Here is a 6000-nt window from a genome sequence, read left to right as displayed (position 1 = left end):
CACCACCTGGGGTCTGCCCAACAGGAAGTCAAGGATTCACATGCACAGTAAGGTATTTAATCCCAGGTTCTTGAGCTTTGTGATGAGCCTGTGGGGAACTATAGAGTTAAACGCTGAACTGTAGTCAATGAACAGTAATCTCGCAGAGCTCCATTTCTTGTCCAGGTGAGGTAAGGTGGTGTGGAGGATGTGTGCCATGGCATCTTCCATTGATCATTACCCTTTTATTTTATCCTCTTTCTACTGTTTTCTATTGTCTCTTCTTCAGCCTCTCCTCTTACTTCTATTATCATTCAATGTTCCTCCATAACTGTTTTCCGATATCTTCAGCTTTTCTTTCCTTTCCCATCTTTTCCTTTTCCTACCTTGCCTTCTTTTCACTTAATTTCTTTTCTTATTTCTTTTATTTTTGTTTCATTTACTTTCCTTTTTCTTTCCTCCCAAATTTCTCCTTACCTTTTTCTCCCCTTTCTTTCCTTTCTTCTTGTTCTTTCCTTTCCTTTTTCATTTCCTTTCTCACCTTTTTTCTTTCCTTCCTCTTTCTCTTTTCTTTGCTTTCCTGTCTTTTTTCTTCCCTTCCCTTCCCCTCTCCTACCCTTCTCCCTGTTCTTTCCTTTCTCCTTCCCGTCCTTTACTTTCACTTCCTTTTCTTTAGTTTTCTTCCCTGCCATCCTCTTTTGTCCTATTGTCTTCTTCATCCCCCCTACCCCCTTCTTCTGTCCTCATTTCCTCCTCCTCACTCTCCTTCCATTAACTCTCGTCTCTCCTCTGTCTCTCTCACAGACTCCTCAGAGACTTTAAATGACTCTGCACCAAAAGACAGGCTGCCTTGCAAAACGTTTGAAAGTTTTTGCAACGTGCACCAGGAGATACAACCTCTTTGGCATCCTGTAGGGGGCATGATTGAAGGTTTTCACCCAACCAAGTTATCATTTATATTTTATTAGTATTGAGGTCACATGACTTGGTTCGGTTATCTGTCATCGTTTAGTCAGCCTGATCAGAAATCATCATGGCCGCCAATGATGCAGGACATGCTTACAAGGTGGTAATTATATATTAATCATAGTTATTTTCAATAAAACAACAATATAAAATCATAATATGATTATTGTCTTAATATGCTGATGAAGAATAAAATGGCAAACATGATGCCGATAACAAGGTCTAAATGCCTCTTTCAAGATATTGAGACATCAGACCCTGCCCAGGATTGGCTCTGCAAAGTCACACCAGTGCTAGAACACATAAGGAAGAAGTGTCTGGAAATTGATAGCAAGAACCAGTTCTCAGCAGACAAGATGATGGTCCCTTACAAGGGAACAAAGGCTGGGTCCCTCCGACAATGTCTTCCACGCAAAACTTACCATTGAGGTATCAAGATCTGTGTTTGAGAAGGTGTTTCTGGGATAGTGTATGATTTCCTGACATACACTGGAAAGACCACATTTGGCACAGCACAGGGTCCTGTCAAGGAACTTAGACTTGGAGCCAATGTTGTTTTTCAACTCTGCAAGACCATCAGTAACCCATCTGAGTGTGTTGTCTACCTTGACAAGTTTTTCACATCTCTACCACTCATTGTGCATCTGAATGAGTCCTTTGGCTTGCAAACTCTGGGAACCATCTGCAAGAACAGGCTAAAGGGATGCACCCTTGAGGATGACCGTGCTCTGCTAAGGCAAGGAAAGGGCAGCTATGACTACAGGGTGGATAATGAGGCAAAAGTGGCTGATGTGAAATGGGTCGACAACAAAGCTGTGGCTCTAGCTAGCTCCTGTGTTGCTGTAAGCCCTCTTAAAGAAGTTAGTGCTTCTCCAGAGAGGAGAGAAGAAAAGTTGATGTTCCTTGTCCAAACACTGTGTCATAACTTGGGAGGCAGTGGTACATGTGCCTCTTTTGGCAAATGGCTTATGAAGCCATCAACAATGGATGGCTGCTGTATTGCTGAGATGCCAAAAGACTTGGTGGGCAAAAGCACAAAAACCTCAAGACGTTCAGGCTGGAGGTTGCAGATGCACTTATCCACGGTGTGGAAAGAAGTTAAAGCCCTCAAAGAGAAGGGAGGAAGATGTGCCCACCAGATGCATCCAAAGACCAACAACCCCAAGACCTGTGGATGGTGTCCGCTATGATCAACTGGATCACTTCTCAGTTTATACTAACATGTGAAGGTTCTGCCCAGATGGACAGACAACCATCTCCTGTCAGGAATATGGAGTTCGTCTGTGCATCGTCACCAGCAAAAGCCCACGCAACTGCTTCCAAAAATCCCACACAAAATGAATAGAGAGTAAGTGAGAGGCATTGTGGTTGTTCATTTGTATGTGTCTTCTCCTTTTTGAATCAGTTGAAAAACAGAATTGCAAAGTACTTTTGTTTTTTATGTTACTTATATGGTTGTTATTCACTTGGTAGAACTGGATTGGTTGAACTGAAGGTTGCGGTAGGTCTATACTTTGATAGAAATGATGAAATCAATTCAAAAACTAGTATGTGTGATGTAAATGACCAGGGAAAACAATAATGTATAACTTCTCTTTATCAAATAAAACATTAAAATGTTTACCATTTTGACTCTGTTTACACCTTAATAGGGCAACGCATCCTGGAAAATACAACTCATAAAATCTGAAATACACAAAATATTTAAAAAATATGTGTGGAAACGTTTTACTTTGGTGCAAATGAGATAAGTAATAAGATTAAATTATTTTTTACAGCTCATTTTCCACAAAATCTCTCAGGCATATATTCAATAACTAGCATTGATATGGAAGCTTCGTAACGTCTGCTAAATTGGTAAATTGCCTGTCAGGTGAAACTTGAACATCATGAACAAAGGTGAGTTTCTCAAATCTTACATCACACATCTTGTCAAGTTAGATGACAGGTGCTATTCATGAGTATGGATATCATCAAACATATTCATGATGCTTCACCGCAACAGAATCACTACAATTTCTGAACATGGAGGCACCTGGCATGGTAAAAAAAAAGAACAGAGGCAACTGCTTTCTCATGGAAGAAGAGGAGGAAGAGGAGTAAGGATGTGTGGTGGTGTGGTGAGGGGAAGACAGCAAAACAGATGAAGAGGCGGAAGAGTACAAAGACATAGAGCTGTCCTAGATGAAATATGGGCCACAATAGTGGACCATGTAATTAACCGTGGCATTACAATGGCGGAGGCTGGTCGCCGAGTGCAGCCGACTGTAAACCCTTCTGCAGTGTCTTCAATTATCCAAACATTCCACAGAGAAAACAGGTATGTACTCACTCAATACTGTAATTATTCATGGTACAGTATTCCAGTTACAGTAATACAGTAACTAAATGTCAGTGAAACTCAAGCTGTAAGAAATACATGAAGCACACAGTAGAGCACAGTACAGTGTAATACAATACAGTACAAATACAGTAATATGATCTATTTCTGAATACCAGTGTGTAGGACCGGACGACTACCTTGTGCTGGTGGCGGAAGAGCAGTTTTTACACCTCAGCAAGAGCAAGAAATCTGCAGCATGGTGACAGCAAATAATGTTATAAGATTGAGAGAGATCCAGAGTGTAATTTAAGAGGACAATGATGTCTTTCAAAATATCAACTCTGTCAGCATCTCTACAATAGACAGAGTTGAAGAGTCATCAGATGACCATGAAGAAACTCTACAGGGTACCATTTGAGAGAAACTATGACAGAGTGAAGGAGCTGCGGTACCAATATGTACAAGTAAAACAGTCGTGTGCACAACACAGCAGTATATTCTACAGTATTATGGGTTTTCCTTCATTATGGCCTGTATATACTTACAATATATAGGCCTGTATGTGGTAAATGGACTATACTTGTATAGCGCCTTTCTAGTCTTCCGACCACTCAAAGCGCTTTTACACTACGGATCACATTCACCCATTCACACACATTCATACGCTGAATGGGTACAGGGGCTATCATGCAAGGTCCCAACCTGCCCATCAGAGGTAATCTAATCATTCACACACATTCTCACACTGGAGCAATTAGGGGTTAAGTATCTTGCCCAAGGACACATCGACACGTGGACTGGAGGAGCCGGGAATTGAACCGCAGATCTTCTGATTAGTGGACAACCCACTCTACCTCCTGAGCCACAGCCGCCCATATACTTATCGAAGTTACAGAGACAAACAGAACAATTACTGTTTTCTTTCCTGTAACTGTATGATATTAGAGCAATATTGATTTGATATTTTGTTAACTGTATTATAGAGAATAATGGAACTTGAAGGAAGTGGAATCCCCCACACTTGTGTTCGTGGTTGAGGTTGGTTTCGATCTGGTGGCAGGCAGGAGACATGGCCGAAACATTATAGGACACCAAGCCACAGCAGATGTGCCAGGCCAACGTGGGGGCAATATAACAATATCTGCTGCAATATCTGAGAATGGAGTAAGTACACATATTCCCATTATTGGCCCATACAACGCCCATAATCTCCTTATGTTCTTGGACACCCTCTATAGAGATCTTATCCCTGAGAATGAGAGAGGTTTGATAAGACATAACTTGCCAGATTTTGTGATTGTGTGGGATAATGTAAGCTTCCACCGTGCAAATGTCATCAGGTAATAGTTTGCTGTCCACCATCGGATGCTGATGGAGTTCATTCCACCATATTCCCCATTCCTGAATCCAATTGAGGAAATCTTTACTGCATGGAGGTGAAAAGTATATGATCATCTGCCTCAACATCAGATGTCTCTGCTTGCTGCAATGGATGCTGCTTGTGATGACATCATAGCAGATGAATGCAGGGGATGGTTGTGGCATGCAAGGAGATTTTTCCCCCCAATGCATTGCAATGGAAAATTTCAGGTGTGATGTTGATGAGAATTTGTGGCCAGACAAACAGGAGCAATAGCCAGCGAATCAGTGTCACCAGTTTATTAAACCATCACCGTACAGATTTCTGGTCAACAGTGTCTTTAAATTGTTCTGTAAATTCTGTATATATACACTGTTTAGTTTTCTGATTTTTCATGTTATCATTTTTGAATATTGACACACTCAACCTGACACAACAACAAACTGGACACAAACTGACAAATCCATCTGCACATACTGTATATTATCCAACGTATGTCACATGCATGAAGTTTCCTCTGTAAGACTTTATCTTACAGGTCTTTTCATTTTGTACTAATTTCCTGGAAATTGGCTGTAAAATGTCCATTAAATACAAATTTATCAGATAGGTTGGTGCAATTTGGTACAAATTAGTTTAAAGGTTGTAAAAAAAAAAGTGTTAAGTTGGTAAGTACCCACTCAATATCTTTAGGCTCATATGTAGTTCTTAATTTGCAAAAAAAAAGTTTTAATAAATTAGATTCTTAACAATTCTTTAACACACAAAACAAAAACATACTTTTCAGTGTGTAGTTTTGTGTGTCAAACAATATATTAGCATATTAGGTTTCTAAAAAAACCCCAACAAAACCAACCTAACACTTTTTTCCAATAATTCTTCCAAATTACACGAACACATACATGGATTCGACCATGTGACTCCAGAATGACACATAGGAGTGTTTTCTAATCTGGCGCCCTTTCAGCAGTAATCATCAGGACAACATCATTTGTCTGTGCTTTCCAAAACTGTTACACATCACTGCTAAGAAATAATGATGTTTTATGGTGTGACAACGCTGTGATTAAGGTCTGGTTAGGTTTAGGGAAACATCATGGTTCTTTGGCAGCAAAGTCTACTGTTGGGAACCCCTCTTCCTCTAAATGAGAAAATCTGTCCACATATGCTGTATATCATTTCAGTTCATCATCTGAACTGCACCACAGCTCCGGGTCAGAATTACTACAGCTGCTAGATGGCATCTGTTACTCAAATGTAACTATAGGTCATTTTTTTGGAGACTGACATTACAACCTATTGTGTTATTTTCCCCATTTTTCTTACAATTCGTACCAAACTGCACCACCTTTCTGTAAAATAACCTAAAAAT

This window comes from Thunnus maccoyii, chromosome 17 (assembly GCF_910596095.1).
Source record: "Thunnus maccoyii chromosome 17, fThuMac1.1, whole genome shotgun sequence".
NCBI classification, from domain to species: Eukaryota; Metazoa; Chordata; class Actinopteri; order Scombriformes; family Scombridae; genus Thunnus; species Thunnus maccoyii.
This window is presented reverse-complemented; position numbering follows the sequence as displayed.